At 53.6% G+C, this 18,261-nt stretch overlaps 1 long non-coding RNA gene across 1 annotated transcript; it reads left to right on the top strand.

Moving 5' to 3' along the window:
- The first annotated feature begins 9,065 nt into the window (after positions 1–9,065).
- Positions 9,066–17,508, top strand: LOC125617268. The gene is made up of 3 exons (XR_007348219.1): positions 9,066–9,397; positions 11,376–11,452; positions 14,390–17,508. It is a non-coding gene; the product is annotated as an uncharacterized LOC125617268 (long non-coding RNA).
- The last annotated feature ends 753 nt before the right edge of the window (positions 17,509–18,261 follow it).

The raw sequence follows: 18,261 nt of genomic DNA, 5'->3' as shown, positions 1-18,261 counted from the left end.
AAAAAAAAAAAAAAAAAGAAAGAAAGAAAGAAAGAAGTCATTGACCTAAAGAATAACAGATCACCTGGGAAAATAGAGCACTAAAAACCAGAGAGGCGTGGCCTCTGCAGTGTGTTTGGAGTTACCTTATAAGTCTGCCTCCCCAGGGACTGGGGGAGGCCTGGGCCCAGTGACTTAGGGGACAATGTCTCCTCTTGGTTCTGACTCTGTCCCCTTGAGTTGATGTGTTTGTTTACTTACTGTCCTCCCTTGTCCTTCCCTTTGTTCTTGGGTTTGATTTTATGCCAGTTGGTCCCTCCTTGTCCCCGGATCCACTTTTGTCTCTAGAGGGTTGGTCTGGCATGGTTTTGAGATACTCGATATAAGTAGAAATTATTGGCAAACTGGGCTGGGGATGTGGCTCAAGTGGTAGCACACTCACCTGGCATGCGTGAGGCACTGGGTTCGATCCTCGGCACCACGTAAAAGTTAAATAAAGATATTGTGTCCACCTAAAAGCTAAAAAATAAATATTTTTTTAAAAAGAGAAATGATTGGCAAAGGCTCTGGATTTGATTTCTAAGAGAACATTCAGGATGTTGGAGGCAGTGGGTGATGGGTCTGCCTTGCAAAGAGAAATTTGATTTACATTTCATAAGCTCCTCTCCCCCTTGGTATATTAGACGGTTTTGCATTTAAAAAAGGTTTGTGTGGCAGCATCTAGAAGAGAACTTCACCCACTGGGGTGGGAGCCAGTGAGCTGGCAGCAGGCCCCCCTTGGTGGGGTGGAGAAGAGGACTTGGGGGGTCACATGTCCCCATTTTTCTTGGTGACTCTTTCTCTTTGGTAGGAAAATGAGGCACTGGACCTCCTCTGTGTCCTAGGATTCTGCCTTGCTCTGTCCCAGGGAGTTTCCAGACCACGGAATTTCCCTGGGCCTCTGGGGAACGGGAAGCAAGACGCAGAACTTTCTGGAACATAGGGACTTGTCTTCCTTTGGACCTGGCTGCTTCCGTTTCTCACTGTCCACCCTGTGCCTCAACTCCTTCACGGACCTTCATTCCTTCACCTTGGATCCTCCACCATCGAACCTGCAGTGGGGCTGGGGCTGGGGCTGGGGCTCAGCGGTAGAGCACTTGCCGGGCATGTGTGAGGCCCTGGGTTCAATTTTCGCACTGCATATAAATAAGTAAAAATAAAGGTCCATTGACAATAAAAAAAGGAAAAGAAATGATACTTAAGAAAAAAAAAAAAAAAGCACCTTCAGTGTCCGGCCCTGAAGGAAGGATGAGGGGTGGGAATAGCAGTGCCTGAGGCCAGGGCTTGGGACTCTGAGCCTGTGGCTACATCTGGGTCCCCTACCAACATGGGCTTCTTTTCCTTTCCCTACCGTTTGTGGGGGGACCCCTAGACTGCTTCCAGAGGTGAGTCTAGGGTGTCTCTGGTCCTAAGTACTACTAAGTACTACTAAGCCCAGTACTATTATTCATTGTGGGCAGAAGGGTAGCAGGAACCAGAGGGGCTTGGCAATGGAGCCACCAAGAGCAGGGTCCCAAACAGTGGACCAGGATCAGAAGCATCAAGGTCCTCTGGTATTTGCTAGAAAAGCCAGTTCTCAGCTCACCCTCCTGGCCCCAACCTGCGTCAGGGGTTCAGGGGCTGGGCTCAGAGATGGGGGTGCTGCTGAGCATATACCTGCTCTATTGCTTCCCACCATGGCCTTGGGCAGCTAGTCACCCCCAAACCTCAGTAGCCTGGGTGGCCAGCCTGGCATGTTGGGGTCTGCCTTAGTGAAGAGCCACGTCCTGTCCCTGGGACCCCTCGGGCCCTGGGTTTGGTCTGGGTCCAAAAGTCCACATTGGGAAACAGCTTAGTTTGGGTCTGAGGGGCTTCATCTGGGGAGGGACAAAGGAGAGTCAGGGCCCCTGCCTGTTGGGGGACAGTGCTGGAATACAGGGAGGGTGGACCAGGGGGAGGTTTCCCATCCCCCAACTCGTGGCTTCTCTCTCTGTCCTTCCTGCATTGTCACCTTGGCAGGTGGCTTGCCTTCCTCTGAGCTAGCCCGCCCGCCTCTCCAGCTTTGCCTGACGAGACCTCTCGAAGGAGGCATCTGCACCTGCTGCCACCCACTCACGTGCCCCACATGGTGTCTTCCTCCTCCACCTCGCCTCTGACACTGTCCCTGAGACAGCTGGACTACCTACCGTTGATGTAGTGCGCACTGTGGCCAAGCGCTAGTCTATGAACTGGTGTTCTTACCATTTGCTCTTTATAACACCCCTTCACAGGTGAGGGACGGCAGACACAGACAGGCTAAGTGACTTATCCAGAGCCACACAGCCAGCAAGAAGAGGCACTAGCCTAGAGTTGGGCAGCCTGCTTGGTGACTGCATGTTGAACAAGACGTATCCTGCCCCGTGGCCATGCTCAGTCCTCACTCTGGCAGGACTGTCCTGAGCTCTGGCCACTCCTTCTGTCTCCCTTGCTCTTGGCCCACCTCCCAGGGTCTTTTCCCCGGCCTCTGGGCACCGCCTGTGGAATCTCCACTCTCCTAGGTGCAGGTTGACTTCCCTGACGTTCATTCAGATGCTTCCACTTGGTCTCTCATGGGTACGGCCCCAAATTGCACCCCAAATCTGCTCACATCTCCCCAGCACGTGGGTTGTCTGCTGCTTCCCAGCTCAGTGGGCCCCAGAGGCCAGTTGCAGGATTTCCAGGCGGTTGCTATTTTGTATGTGGCCAGGAGGGGGAGCTCCCACCTTCCCGCTCCCTCACCTCACACCCCTGCCTACCTGGCCCTGTTGTCCGGTCTCATCTGAGTGGCCACACAGCCATGTCCCCTGTGGGTTATGGATGGCCCTACCCCGGCCAGGCCATGTCCGACTTTTGCTTTCCTCCAGTCTGTTGCACACACAGCATCCAGAATGCTCCATCAGCAAATCAGAAGGTGCCACATGGGTAAACCCGGGCCATCAAGTCTCCTGAGGACCCCTGAGCCCAGGTGCCTCATGGCCTCACCTGCCCACCTTTCCTGGAACCTCATGGAGCTGGAGCTCTTCTCACACGTCCGCCTCCTGCCTCCTGCCTTCGCATAAGCTCCTCCCTTTGCCTGGCCCTCACCTCTATCTAACTGTCCTAACGTGGCAGGCCTCAACTTGGAGGCCACGAGAAACCTTCCCAGACCCAGTGAGGCCAGATTAGAGTCCCCACTGTGCCCCGCTGGCCTCCAGCAGTGCTGGTTCGGAGCATTTGATCCTTTGGACTCGCACTTGTTCATTTTCCTGACGCCCCTGATCCCGAGTGGGGCTCTCTGGGCTCTTGGTAAATTTCTGAATGAGTCAGTGAGTACATGAGCCACCCGGGAAGCCACGCTGTCTGACTCAGCAACGTGAGGGTCATGCCACGGGACCAACTGAGGTCTGACTGGAGCCCTTGGCCCTGGCGGCACGTGGTCTGTCTGCGGGGCTCGCCTCCTGCATTCCCCTCCAATCCAGGAGGACTGTGCCCATCTCAGCTCATCCCAAGCCTGCTGGGGCTGTCAGGACCCACAGGGTGGCTGGCTGCTGGGGCTTCAGGTAGGGGGCTCAGGAAGTTGAACTGAAGGCTGAGTTCTTGGGCGACACTGACTCTTCTTTCCTTGAGTGTCCCCAGCTCTGGGCTGGGCCTGTGCTCTGTTCTCAGGACTCAGGATGGCAGCAGACAGCCCCTGCTTCCCCCTGGGCTCTTCCAAGGTCGGAGGTGGGGTCTCAGATCTGCTTAGTGCAGTTGTTGTTGTTTTCAGTTTTCTTGGTAACCTGTTCTTGTGCAGATGTTCAAGTGATGTGGCAGGGACATGAGTTTTTGGAACTATTGGCAGAAAACCCTTTGGCATCCCTGTGCTTCTGGAGATTTCTGGGGCCTCAGACTAGCTCCAGCTGCAGACAGCTGCCCGCCTTCTCACAGCATTCAGCTTTTGAGCCCAGCAGCTTCCTGGGCCCCAAACACGTGAGTGACCTTACTATTCTAGCCCTTCAGTGATCCCTGACAAACTCTTTCTGGTGTGTAGGTGGAATTCCTATTTTTAATAGCCAAGTTGTTGAGAAATCGTAGGACTTCTACTTCCATCTGAACGGAAGGCTTCCAGAAGTATTTGTATCTGTGCTTCCGTAGAATCCAGGGGGTCATCTTCCCCCAAGGACATCAGCAGGCGTGTGTTGGGGGAATGGAACTTCACCCCAGTGTGCTCACGTCCTCTGGGTAGAGTTGGGGAGGCATAAGGTAGTCCCGGGCAGGTGTCGGGGTGATGACCCTGTGGGAACTGTAGTGTGAGCACAGGGCAGAGTGGCCCAGGCTGCTGGATCAGGGAGGACATCAAAAAGAGGTGGTCTTGGGGCTGGGGATGTGGCTCAAGCGGTAGCGCGCTCGCCTGGCATGCGTGCGGCCCGGGTTCGATCCTCAGCACCACATACAAACAAAGATGTTGTGTCTGCCTAAAACTAAACAATAAACAAACAAACAAAAAATTCTCTCTCTCTCTCTCTCCCCCTCCCTCTCCTCTCTCTCAAAAAAAAAAAAAAAAAGAGGTGGTCTTTCAGTTGGAGGGAGAGGCTGGGGAGGGGAGGGGGAGGCAGGGAGGAGGAGAGGGGCACTTTTGTTCTTGTAGTGGGTGTGAAAGAGCCCGTGGTCACAGGAGCCAGCGGCTCAGTGGTTGGAGTCAGGGGTGGGCCTGGTGGGTGGGGAGGACAGGGCCAGGTCGGCAGGGCCACAATGCCATGCTGCGGGGTCTGAACTCTGTACGGAAGCCCTGTGAGTTTTTCTGAGGAGTGACATGATCAGATTTGCATTCCAGCCAAGTCTCTGGTCTCAGGCAGCAGCCACCCTTCCCGTGGGCACCGCCTTCCCACGTGAACGCTTCTCTTCTGTTTGAATTGTTGTTTTAAAGTGCTGTTTCCAGCCCTCGGCGCTGATTTCCTGTCTCTGAATAGTTTTGATCTCTGGTTTGAACAGTGCTGGATTACAGAGAGGGAGACCAAGGGAGGAGAGTCCAGCCAGGGATCCAAGGGCTCCAGGGCCTCCTGGGGGGTGGGAGGGGATCACCGAGGCCCCAGGATGAAGGTCCTGCTGGGCAGGTATCCAGGGCCTGCCTGCCCTGCGAGGTGTGCTAAGGATCCAGAACTGTGGTTTTATAACTCAGACACATTGCGTGGTGTCTGAAAGCCATTTCATTAAATGCCACATAGATTCAAAATAGAAATTACATCTCTGGGACAAAGCCCATTGAGCGGGGAGCCAGGCACGCTGAATTGGAACCAGTGTCATCTCACAAGGCAGGGATGGTGCTTCCAAGGCTGCCACCCACCTCCTCATTCACATCTGACCTCTCCAGAGGAGGCTGAGGTCCTGGAGGCCAGTCACCTGCAGTGAATCAGGGCAGCTGGGAGAAGAATGGCAGCCCCTGGTCACATACCTCCAGCTATACTTATGACTCAGGACCCTCAGCTGCTGCTGAGGAAGCCATCTTCTCCTCGAGGACCCCAGGGCTGCCCGTGAAGGTGTGGGCCTGAGTCATGCTGCTAGTGGGAAGCAGAGATGGCTCTGGACTCCCAGCTCAGGACTCAAACACGGTTTCTCTCTACCCCAGGACACTCTTTGTACCCCCAGGCTCTTTGTGTTTCAGAACCAGATGATGGAGAGGTGTGACCCGGCAGGACACCTGGGGAAGGGGCTTGGGCTGGGTACTTTTCAAGTCTGGAAACTTTGCTATAGGGGATCCACGGGGCGAGCAGTCCTGCATCTGCCTTCTGTCCCCAGCCTTCACCTGCTTTCTACCCAGTCAGCCACCAAAATGGCCACTTCTGGGGCCTGTCAGCCCAGCCTGCAGCCCTGGATGCTGCTCCTTCCACCACTTCTCCAGGTGGGCCAGGCTTGGAGGATGTCAGGAAGGTGGGAGGGGGCAGGCAGAGCAGGCCTTTGGGGGAGCACCTGGGATCCCAGGGTAGGCAGGGGGGAGCAGGGGGCAGGCCCATGGCAGGAGCACACACAGCACAGGGAGAGAAGCCTAGGCATTGGCTTCGTTGGCCATGAACTTGCACTTTTTGTGTGTATTATTTCTTTCCATCCACGTGTGTGTGTGTGTGTGTGTGTGTGTGTGTGTGTGGTGCTGGGGATTGAACCCAGGGCCTTGTGCATGCGAGGCAAGCCCTCTATCAACGGAGCTGTATCGCCAGCCCTTTCCATCCACTTTTTAAAGGATCATTTTGTTTTCTGACATTCATGTTGGGTGCATACCTTGTTCCTTTTTGTGTTTACTTGTTTAGACACAAGTTACTAAAACCGTGAAATTTCCTGTGAGAACGCATTTAGCCAGAGTCCCATGGATGCTGCACTGGCTGCACTCTGCACTCCGGTGTTCTGGGCTGTTTATTTCTCTGCCTTCCTTGCTTTGGGTTTGACTTCCCTCTGACTCATGACTTAGGCATTTTCTCCCCAGGTGGCGGCTCTTCCCCTCCTTCAGGTTCCTCAGACATTTTTGTTTGACGGCACTGTTGTGCGACTGAGGGAATGTGTTTCCATTAGCTCTTCTTTTCGGAATTCACCGAGCTCTTCCTCGTGGCCTTCTTTGATGACTGCTTTTTGTGACTGCTTCATTAGTTTTTGGAAGAGCATGTTCTCCTGTCTGCTCCCTGGGTCCTTATTTGCATTTCATTTATGCATCTGTCACTGGATTATGAACTCGGTAGATTTTCAGTACGAATGTGGTCCTTCCTATTTCTCTGTCTCTTTTTTTCTGCCGTACTGGTGATTCAACCCAGAGGTGCTCTCCACTGAGCCACACCCGCTCCTTCTTTAAATTTTTAATTTTGCGACCCTCCTGCCTCTGCTGAAATTTCAGGTGTGTGCCACACACCTGGCTTCTATTTTTTCTTTTATGCCTTGCTTATGCTTTGTGAATGTTGGTGCTGCCTTCTCTGGATCATACCTAGTGAACTATTTGTTGTAAATTGTGCTCTTGCTCATACACTCTCTCATCTTGTTTAAAGCTTGTCAGGGTGCCATGTTCTTGGGTCCCACTTCTGTACTTCCTATGAGGAGCCTGCAGAAGACTCTTGTCTCTTGAGTTCCCGGACACAGTGGAAAAGTCTGAGTCTAACTTGTACTTTTTATCCTTAGAAGGAGATTTGACTTTTCGGCCTGGTTGCCCGGATGGTTTGCTCCTTAGCTTTTTCCCTCTTTTCGTTTTACATTGTAAGTCTAGTCACCTTCTGTCCCCCACGACATCCCTGTCCTTTCAACCTGTAGATTCAAGTCTTATTTCTGGAAGTTTTCTTGGATTATATCTTTGAACACTTTCGCTCATTCTTTCAGCCTTCCGTTCTGGGTGTGTGCCGGGCCCCTGGGTCTGCCACTCCTGGCCCTGGCTTGCCTTGCTGGGACGCTCTGGGGGGGTTTCCACCAGTGCTGCTCCTGGGGGTGGTTGTAGGGCTGCGCTGCAAACACGGCTTTGTGCTTCCTATCAACACGGCTAGCATGCGATTCCTTCTCTGACTTGCTTCTTCTGCTTCCTGGAGCCAATCCCAGCTGTGTTCCCAGTGCCACTGTCAGGAGCTTGCTGCTTCTTTCCAGAATGCTGCTCCGTTTTCCTGCCTTTGGCAGTCCTGGGCCTGTTTCCAGGTGGGGTTTTATTTTGCTTCTGTTCTCACTTGGAGATGGAGTTTGTATCGGAGATAGAGTTTGTTGCCAGGTGCAGTGGCATACACTTGTAATCCCAGTGACTCTGGAGGCTGAGGCAGGAGGATCACAAGTCTAAGACTAGCCTCAGCAATGTAGCAAGACCCTGTCTTAAAATAAAAGATAAAAAAGGACTGGGACGTAGCTCAGTTGTAAAGCTCCTCTGGGTTCCATCCCCAGTACCAACAAAACAAGACAAAACAAAATTAACAGACAATCAAACAAAAGGTAAGAGTTTGCATTCTGTTTCACTTTCTCATTATTTTGGGGTGCATTTCTTTCTTTTTTTTTTTTTCTTCAGGTTTGTCAAGGTATAAATGATATACAATAAATAGTGCCCGTTTAATATTGCATTAGTCATTTTTTAATTATATCAAAATGCCCTAGGCAGGTTCTTTATAAAGAAAAGAGGTTTATTTAGTTTACAGCTTTGGAGGCTGAAAGTCTAAACAGCATCGCAGGCTCTGGCAAGGGCACCTTGGAAGATGGGGGAGGAAGAGATCCTACAGCAAAACATCAGCAGAGAGGCTGGGGTTCCACTCTTCCTTCAAGGCAGAGCCCACTGACCTTAGGACCTCCCATTAGACCCCCAGCTCTTTAAAATGTCCTGCTCCCAATGTTGTTAAACTGAGGACCAAACTCCCAACCAATGAACCTTGGGGGACAAACCACAGCAAATGTGTAGTATTGCCATGTTTTGACGCGTGTTCAACCCATGGGACCATCCCTGCACCGAGCCACTGCGCGTCTCTCCTCCGGCAGCTCCCACACACCCCTTGGTGGTTTCTTCTTTGTGTTCTTTCCTCTGCCCCCAGCTTTAGGTGACCACTGACCGCTTTCTGCCATGTAGATTAGATTGCATTTTCTAGAGTCCTGCTATCAATAGAACCTTGCAGCGTGTTTTCCTCTGCCGGCCCTGACACTGACCCTAAATATTCTGAAATAGGTCCAGCTGTTGTGGGTAATAGGTGGCTGGTCCTTCTAATGCTGTCTTTCCAATGCTGACACATGCTTTTATCCTCTTGGGTCAATAAGTAGGTGTGGGACACCTGAGTCAAATGGTAGGTGTATCTGCCAATCTCTTCCAAAGTGATTGAGCCACATGCCTGCAGCACGTGAGGTGAGCCGGGAGCTCCAGTCACCTGGTGTCCTGCCAGCAGTTGGTCTTTTACGTCCCAGCTATCCCAGTGCCTGGCTAGCATAGCCCCTGTGCTCTTCGGTGACATTTCACTCATGACCAACGGCACCTGTGTCTTTTCACGAGCTTGTTTTTCACACGTATCTAGGCATGTGCTGCATAAAGTTTTGCTCAGCGAGGGCCACAGATAAGGCCACAGCCCCTAGTCATTGGCCCCTAGTTATGCAGCAGCTCCAGGCCTGGGAGCAGCAGGGCGCTGACCCAGTGCTGGGAGGGAGGGAGGAAGCATGGGCAGCGAGGTCCTCTGTGTGGCCAGGGCACTCGTGGGACACCTGGAGAGCTGAGGCCAGCACTTGGGGTCTGTTGCCCTGGGAAAGGGCTCCTCTGTGGTGAGAGAGACGCCACTGCACGTCCCTCCAGTTGTTTCTTCTTTATTGAGCTTGGGCCATGTGTGGTTTTAGGTGCTGGACAGCAAGGAGAGGAGGCCGGAGGAGGCAGCCTCCATGCTCAGCCCGGTACCTGTGCTTGGATTTCCCCGCGTGTCCCACGGAGGGCAAATACACATGTATGAAGGTAAGCACGTGAGGGAGCTCAGTGTTGTTTTTCTTCTACAGCAGAAGAGAGGACAGGAATGGGCCATGTCCACTGCGGGAGGCCGGGGAGAGGGAGCCTGAGCCTCAGGTGTGGGGGCTGGGACAGCCCAACCCATGACAGGAAGCAGTGGGGTCACCCATGTGAGGCCAGGTGACAGCACAGTACCTGGTGCCTTGGGACACTCAGCCCCTGTGACCCTGTTCAAAAAGAGACCTAGAATAGCAGGTGAAGGGAGGACTTCTTGTCTGAAAGCAGTTCAGTGCTTATTACATTTTCATTGCTCATTATAAATGAAAAAATATGGCTTCTGGTTTATTCATCAGCCACGCAAACCTGGCCTACTGTGACCCTTCCCTGCAAGCTAGTCCAGGCGCTGGTCTGGCATGGCAGTGCGGTGTCTGAGGTGAGCTGAGGCCTCGAGGAGGACAGGGCCACCTTCAGCCATGGGCAGCTCAGTTGGGGAGCAAAGCCTGTGAGGAGCACAGGTGAAAAGGTAGATGAGCCCAAGTCCTCCTGCTTTCCTGAGCCTTCTCAGCCTGGGTCAGGGCTGGGGAGACAGGAGAGGAAGACCTAGGGTGCTAGCTAGTTACGGTCACCTTGACCAAGACGTCTGACAAGAACGACGCAGAGGAGGAAGTTTATCTTGGCTCATGGTTTCAGAGACTCATTCCATCACCAGCTGATCTGGGCCCAAGGTGAGGCAGGATATCATGGCGGAGGGCGTGGTGGGGGAGAGCCATTCAGTTCATGGCAGCCAGGAAGGGGAGAGAGAGAAAGAGAGAGGACGGGCCACAGGGAAGATGCACCTTCCAGGAAAGGCTCCCAGTGACCCCCTCCTCCTCCACTGCCACCAGCCTACAGTCCAGCCAGTCAGTCCACTCAAACTAGATGGAGCGATTAGGTTACAGCTCTCACAGTCCAACCATTCACCTCTGAACCTTCTTCCTGCATAACACAGGGGCTCCGGGGACCCCCACATCCAGACCATAACACCCAAGCTCTCTTCCCAGTGTGCTAAACCAAGCGCCTTCCTTGGTTCATACCTCTGCTACGTGCAGGGCATTTGCCTAAGCATTGTGAGGGGTAGACAGACCAGCCAACTTGGGTCTGGGGGGGCAGGTGACTGGGCTGCCTGGGGGGGGTGGAGTGTCGGTCCTACCTGGCTCTCACCTATTTGCACCTGCTGTGCCTGGCCTTTGCTCCAGAGGGGGTTGCTTCAGGGCCCGCCATGCCAGGTCTCTGCAACAATCGGTTCACAAAGAAGCCTGGTGTGGGTTTGGAGCCAGACTCCTCATCTCCACTCTTCCTCTGCTACTTTCCTTTTCTGGGCAAATTGCTGAACCTGTGAGCCTAGTTCCCTCATCTGTAAAATGGGTTCTGAGCAAAGCTTCCAGATCAACACCCAGGGCTGGCGAACTCTTCTCCCTGCTCGGCTACCCGATGGGTGGCCTTCTCCAGGGAGAAGAGTCAGGGAGACCTGGGAGACCCAGAGCGGTGGGTCTTGGGGGCCGAGTGAGGCCAGGCAGGCAAGACCTGGCACCTTCTGTGGTGTGCCTGATCAGTAACCTGTGGATGACCATGAATTCAATATTCAAGTCTGTTCTGAAATGCAATTCTGGGCTACATTGTTTCTGGAAGTTTGGACAGAAAGCACAAAGAACTAAATTAAATTACCACAAAATTGCAATCACTGAGCTAATGACTGTGATAGAAAAGAATTGCAATACTTAAGTCCCGTCATTATACTAATAACCTTCACACAGAAATACAAACATAACAATTGTTTGGCAAGAGTGATTTATTACCTGGGGAACAGAATCTGGGGGAAGAAATTCCTCCTGGCTTCTGTGAAGAGAGGAAAGGGCTAAGATTTCTTTTTTTGGTATTGGGGATGGAACCGGGGAGCACTCAACACTGAGCACATTCCCAGGCCTTTTTCTTTTTTCTTTTGAGACAGGGTCTCGCTAAGTTGCTCAGGCTGGCCTTGAACTTGCAGTTCTCCTGCCTCAGCCTCCTGAGGAGCTGGGATTACAGGTAAGTGCCACCACTCCTGGATAGAGAGCTAAGATTTCTAATGTGCCTACTGTGTGCCAGGATGCAGTGGTGGAGGTCCCTGTCCTAGGAAGTCCTGGTTCACATGGGCAGGGGGCAGCCAGGATGGCAGAGGCCATAAAGGGAAGGGGCCTTAGGAGGAGGGGGTATCAGCAGAAACCTGTAGGAGGTGGTGGCCTTGAGCTAGGCCTGGAAGCATGAGTAGGATTCAGGGGATCTTATTCCCCTTCCTCATCTCTTCTCCTCAGCCAGCTACAATCTGGCTTCTGTCCCCTGCTTTTGTCCTTGAAATGCCCTTCATGACTCCAGAACCAAAGGTGGGTCCTTAGTCCTCTTCTTTTATTTTAAATATATTTTTAGTTGTAAAATCAAGATAGCACTCCTTGTAGGTGGACACGATACCTTTATTTATTTTTTATGCGGTGTTGAAGATCGAACTCAGTGCCCCACGCATCCCAGGTGAGCTCTACCACTGAGCCACACCCCAGCCAGTCCTCATCTTCTTTGGCTCTTAGAAGCATGTGTTCCTGGCTGCTTCTGTGGCCTCTGGACCCACCCTTCCCTGGGTCCCACAGCATCACCTGTCCCTTCCCCTGCTCCCCGTCCCCTCTTCTGTGTCCTCTCCCCTCCTGACCTCCACGCCCCCAGCTCAGCCCTCACCTCTCTTCCCTGTTGCTGGCTACCACATGTCACTGGCCTCGAGGCCACTGTGCCTGGAGGGGGCTGTGAGGGCCATGGCTCAGAACTTCTGCCCCTTCTTACGACTTGAGCTCCCACAGTGTGTAAGTGGCCTGGCCCAGACTTGAACCTGCTCAACCTGTCCTGCTGCCTGCCTCGGGCACTTAGCAGACTCCAGGCCTTGCAGAGAGTAACTGAGGATGAGGGCTGGTCCCTGGGCCATCCCTGTCTTCTTGAGGCCATTAGGTTTAGGTCCTTCAGCCTGGAGGGTGATTGAACAGCTCGGTTCCAGTCCGCCCCGGGTACCCGGTGCCCTTCCTCTCCATCTGCCTCCCCTGAGGACGAGATTGGAATACAATTGCAATGGTCTGGCTCACTAATTTCATTTTCTGTGTCTGGAGTAATAGGGCCTCTTGAACTCATTACGTTTATTTAAATTCAAATAACAACCAGGTTGGTGGGCGGGAGAGGCTTTGCTGAGGAAGCCTGGTCATTCCCAACCAGGATGGCTCAGTGTTCGGCTGCTCAGTTGGGGCCCAGCAGAAGCTGACATTGACCTTGACCCCAAGTGGGCAGGCACCAGGGAGCTCCCCCCAGCACTTCACCTTCAGAGAACCAATTAGGCATGAGAACAGTGCCTTGGGGTCCAGTAGGGGCCAGCCAGCCAGCCCGCCCAGGAGATGGGTCTGAGCCTCTTCCTTGAATTAGCCATTTCCATTATGTTCTTGTCAGTTTCAGGCCAAATCTGCCCCAGGTTTTATTTCAATCTGGCACTGAGAGGTGAGGTGGGGGTGGGTGGCATTCCCAAAGGGATCTGTGTTCCCTAATGCGACAGAACCATTTTCTAGTGAGCCGGGGCACCCTCAGCTCAAGGGCTTCAGTGATTTAGGTCCTTCAGTTTGGAGGGTGATTGAACAGTTCAGTACCTGGGTGCTGTGATGGTGGTCCCTGGGGACTCTGGCTACAGAGACGATAAACAAGGGACGCTGGTGCAGAGGGGTCTCAGGAGGCCACGGGAGCACTTCTCTCTTCATTGATTCCTGCCTTCAGCCTTGGTCCTGTGCTAAGTCCCTTGGCTCTCCCCAAGGCCTCTCCTCTTGGCTGACAGTGTCTGCTCAGTGTCTGCTCCCGTGTCTTGGTCCCCTCCTCTGTCTAGTACCATCCAGGCTGCTCCCCTTCCAGGAAGCCTCCCTGGTTGCCTTCGGATGCATCTTTCTTCTTGTTCCCCAGAATTTTATGCCAAAACCCAAATGCTTTCTGGGCTGACAGGCTCTCTCCTCCTGACAAGGAGCAGGGCCAATGTAGATCGATCCTGGGGTCCCCAGTGCCCACCCAGAGAGGATGCTCAGTGGCAGCTCTCTGAAATCCAACAGAATTCCCTGGTACCCGGCCCCTCCCCTTCCTTCCTACATTCACCGTAGGGTTCCGGTCCCCTCACTCCTCTGCCTCTGTCCCAGGACCACCTGCGTAGCCCCCCACTGCCAGCCAGCTCAGGCTCAGCAGACGTTGATGCTTCTGCTTCGGGGACCTCACAGCTGCTCTGCCGGTCCCCCACGGCCTTTCCCCAGCCATCCTGGCCCCAATCCTCACCCCAACCCTGTTCCTCTTTGGAAGCGTTACCCCACTGGCTGCTCAGGTTAGGACTAGGTACCGGATGCAGGGCCTGGGCCACCTGGCGCCACACTTTGCTGCCTCCTAGGCTGGTGGCTCTTTATTAGCTCAGGGTTCAATGCTTGGACTTTGATGTGGCCTGGGAATCCTTGGGCAGATGTGCAAGAACCCAGTCTCCCTCTGCACATGTGCCAAGTGGCTGTGGCCTCACTGCGTGGGCTCCACGGGGCAGCCTGCAAGAGGACAGCACTGCTTTATTTTCCAGACGGGCAAACCAAGGGGCCCTGAGGTGGAGGGCCGGCCCAGGTATACAGAGCTGCGGTGGTACCAGGTCATAGGTGAGGAGCCACCTGGCTTCTCCCACAGGCTGCAGACCTCATTCAGAATGTGCAGATTCCTAGAGTGTTCTGGGGTTGCCTGTCAACCATGGCCACCTCTCGGTCAATCAAGATGCCGTTTCGGGTTGCAGATGCAGCATTTTGGTGGAGAGGTTAGTGGTGTGAGTTGTGAGCACCAGCCCAGGAAGCGGAGCCTCAAGGCAAATATCAGCTCTGCTACATTTTGCTGTATGACATCTGGGCCCTGGTTTTTCCACATGGGATAAAGGACCTCTTTCTTCTCTGTCCCCAGAAAAACTACAAGACCGGCTTTCCTCAGCCTGCTCACCATATGGTGCCCCAAGCAGGAGAAAACCATCTGCAGGGGCTGGGAGTCCTTACCATCTTGGCCAAGATGACTGTGCGTCTTAGATTAGCTCGTGGTCCATCGGAGGCGAGAGCCCCTGCTGGGAGACTTAGCTTTCAGTTGGGTTCAACCTCCCCTCTCTGAGCCTTGGGCACTCATCTTCACAATGAGGCTGTTGGACTTGCTGCTCCTATGGCACCAGCAATTCATGACTGCATGCTCTAGGTAGTGACTAGTGACCTGTGGCGAAGCTGATCAGGGGGCTCTGGGGCATTGTCACCCTACAGCATATCCCAGAGACAGCCTAAGGCTCACTGCTGTCAAGAACTGCTGGTGGGGGCAGGGCTGGGCAGGGGTGGGCAGTGGCGCCTGCTCTCCTGCAAGCAGGGCCCGGGTCCTGAGCTCATCATCTAAGCAGGTAATTATGTGTGTGCTTTGTTCACTACACAAAGGAGCTCTCAGAGAACTTGGAGGGGCTCTGCTTCCTGGCTGATTTGATTTTTTCAGAGCTGGAGTGTGAAAATCAAGCTGAACCTGCCTAATTGTGTCTGGGAAGGCGATTCAGAGAGGCTCTCTTGGAAGGAAATCAGGACAATTAGCTCTTGGCTGCGGGGAGAGGGGGGTGCAAGCTCATGATAGCAAATGTCAGCCTGTTCCGGGGAACCAAAGGGCAGCACAGGGCGAGAGTGGGAAAAGGAGGGGCGTCCGCGGCTGCTTCCCAGGGGCTGGTTAGCGCCCACCGCCTGCGGGAGCATAGGCTCCTGGTGCCTGCGGGAGCAAAGGCTGGGGCGGGAGAGGGAGAGTGGGGTGCTCACCCGAGCTTTGGGGTTTGGCCACGTGGCCTTGGCAAGGCAGGAAGCCCGGGGTCTCAGGTTCTCTGCGTCTGCCCAGTGAGCTCTGGCACAGCGGGCAGAGGGAGCCCACTCACCCCGGGTAGCGGCCGGTCCAGCGGGAGGGTGCGGAGGGCCTGGGAGAGGCCGGTGGCCTCGCTCAAACCCGGCGGCGGCGCAGGGTCAGGCTCCAGCTGGCCCAGCTGCTCTCCGGGCTGCCACGCTTTCTGTGTCACAGAGGAAAATTCTAACTCTAACGGCCTCTTGGGCTTCCAAGGCAGAGAGGTGGGGTCCGCCTTAGCCTTGCCTGTTCTGAGCTCTGCGACGTTACAGAGGCTCCTCGGCCTCTGCACGGCTTCCTAACCAGACGCACCTGGCATCCAGCGCCCCATCTGGCACCACGCCTGTGACAACTGCCCATTGTCCCTCCTGTGGCATCAGGAAACTGGGGTCCATGAGTCCACTTCCCAATCACCAAAGAGTGTGTGTGTGTGAGTGGGTTTGTGAACGTGAGTGGGTGTATGTGATGTGTGTAGGTGTAAGAGTGTGCGGGAGTGAGTGTGCACGGCTGTGTGGAAGTGAATGTGAGTGTATGTAAGAGTGTGAGTATAAGTGTGTGAGCATGTGCACATGTGAGTGTGTGCACATGAAAGTGTGAGGGTGTGGGTCTGTGATTGTGAGTGTATGTGTATGCATTAGTGAGTGTGAGCTGGGTGAGTGGTTATGGGAGTGTGTGTGTGAGTGCATGAGTGTGTGTAAGAGTGCATGTGTTAGTGTGAGTGTGAGTATATGAGTATATGTGTAGCTGAGTGTGTGCATGTATGTGAATGTGTATGTGTGTATATGTGTGAGAGGATACATGTGTGTAGAAGTTTGAATGTTTGTGTAAATATGTGTATGAGTTGTGAGAAGTGTATCTGAGTGTGTCAAAGTGTGTGAATGTGTATAGTGTGTATGCATGCAGTGCATGAGTGTGTGCATGGGTGTTTGAATGTGAACGTGAGTGTGTGTTGAATAGACGTGCTCCTGGATGGAGTGTGTCTTTCCGTGGGGCCCAGGATATGCGCTTCATTTTTTATTTATTTTAAGGGAAGCGGCCTGGTTTGGGTGGAGCCATAGAGCGGCATCAGAATCCGACACCCCAGGTGGGCAGTGATCATGTTCTTCAGCTCCTGTGTCTGTACATAGAGATGATGGTCACACCAGCTTCCAAGTGAGGGTCAAACTCTTTGATACACTCGGAAGTCTTGGCACAGGGCCTGGCACCACTGTTGTCACCGACATTGTGACTGAATGGCTCAGGGTCCCACTAGACACGCTAGCATGGGATGTGAGAGGAACCCACCCCGGTGGCTGGAATGAGGATGCCAGGGCTCAAGTTCAGGCAGCACCCACTGGCAAGGGGCATGTGGCATCCATTTGGATTGGTCTATCTTGAGATGCTCCAGTGTTAAATAATTTGGATCCCACCTCTGAGAGAGGACACAAGCCTCAGGCTGCTTGCAAAGGCAGAGTTGTAGAGGAGGTGGTGGCATGTGTGGGCGTGGCCAGAGAATCCAGCCCCAGAGCTAGCCCTGGTCTGATCTGAGGAGCCTGGGCCCCACTGTCCCCAGCTGTCCACTGGGATGTGAGACCTGGAAGTGTGCATTGCCCTCTGTGCCCTGTGCACGCTGTGTATTGTGTCTGTGCAATTTCTCACACCCGTTTGGTAGGTGGGATGGGGGGCGGGCAGGGAAGCAGGTTTGGAGTCGGGGTAGTGAAGCCCTTCGCAGTGCAGGTGGAGGTGGCCGTGAGGGAGGGGCAGCCAGGGGCCATGGGGTTGGATAGCAGCTCCCAGGAGTTTGCTAGCTCTCCTGTGGGCTTCGGAAGGCTCTCTTGCCTTAGGTTTGGCCACTTGGCATGGAGCAGATGGCGACCTCTCCAACACAGCCTCTGACAGTGGCCTCTTGGTGGCCCACCTGTGAGGAACACATCCTCCGTCTTAACGCCTCCTCCGTAAAGTCTTAGAGACCACAAGTCCTGAAGCCAGATTTAAAGTTAGGTAGTCAGTGTAGTTAGGTAAATCGGGTCTAATATCGAGTAAAATCGAAAATGAAGGCTATGCTGACAATGATTCCGAGAAACACAGAACAACTCATGGAATGTTAATGAAGTCCCGGAAAGGCCCTAGGCCAAAGTCCACCCCAAAGAAATGTTAATGGACCCAGGAAACAGCCCCCAACAGATTTGGAGATAGCCCATCCCAGAGAAGTGATAAGCCCATCCCAAAAAGTGATAATTAAGTCCTTCCTGCCCGTTTGGCCCACCTGTGTCCTAACCCTTCCCCCTCACCAAAACTATAAAAAGGGGAGACACCCGCACTTCCACGGATTCCACCTCTTGGGTCCCCTTCTTCCTCCGGGAGAAGTCTTTTCTGCTGTCCTTTAATAAACTTCTAATTTCTACTCTGACCTTGCCCCGGCGTGCTCTCTGGTGTTATTCTTCAACATTGGGGAAGCAAGGACTCGTCACCGGTCAACAGCGGTAACAGTCCCATTTCCTGAGCAGAGCTGAACAGTTATTTTACACTTCATCTAATTGATTAAAGTGACTCTGAATTAACGGGGCCTTTCAGAGCTGTGTGTGTGTGTGTGTGTGTGTGTGCATGTGCGTGTGCCGCAGTCTGGCTGGGCACAAATCACGAGCCACTGAAGCAGGAACAAACTTTATTTTTGAACTCCACCAAAACACTTCACACACGCTCCTGGGGAATTCTCTCGAATGCCACGCGGCTCCTCCAGGAACCAGCCACTGGAAATATCTCCTCCGGAAATCCCTCCTCCTGCACTTCCCCAACCAATGGGAACTCTCCAGGAATCCCCACGAGAACTCCAAAGTAGCTGCCGAGGCAGATAGTAATGCCTCGCCTGTCAACCAATACTATTGGCAAAATGCCAGGGGCCATTCCAACTCGGCTGTGGCTCTCAGGCTGTGGCTCTCAGCACGCGT

Source organism: Marmota marmota, unplaced genomic scaffold (assembly GCF_001458135.2).
Source record: "Marmota marmota marmota unplaced genomic scaffold, marMar, whole genome shotgun sequence".
NCBI classification, from domain to species: Eukaryota; Metazoa; Chordata; class Mammalia; order Rodentia; family Sciuridae; genus Marmota; species Marmota marmota.
The sequence above is the reverse complement of the archived record's forward strand: the minus strand, read 5'-3'. Positions and strand labels throughout refer to the sequence as shown.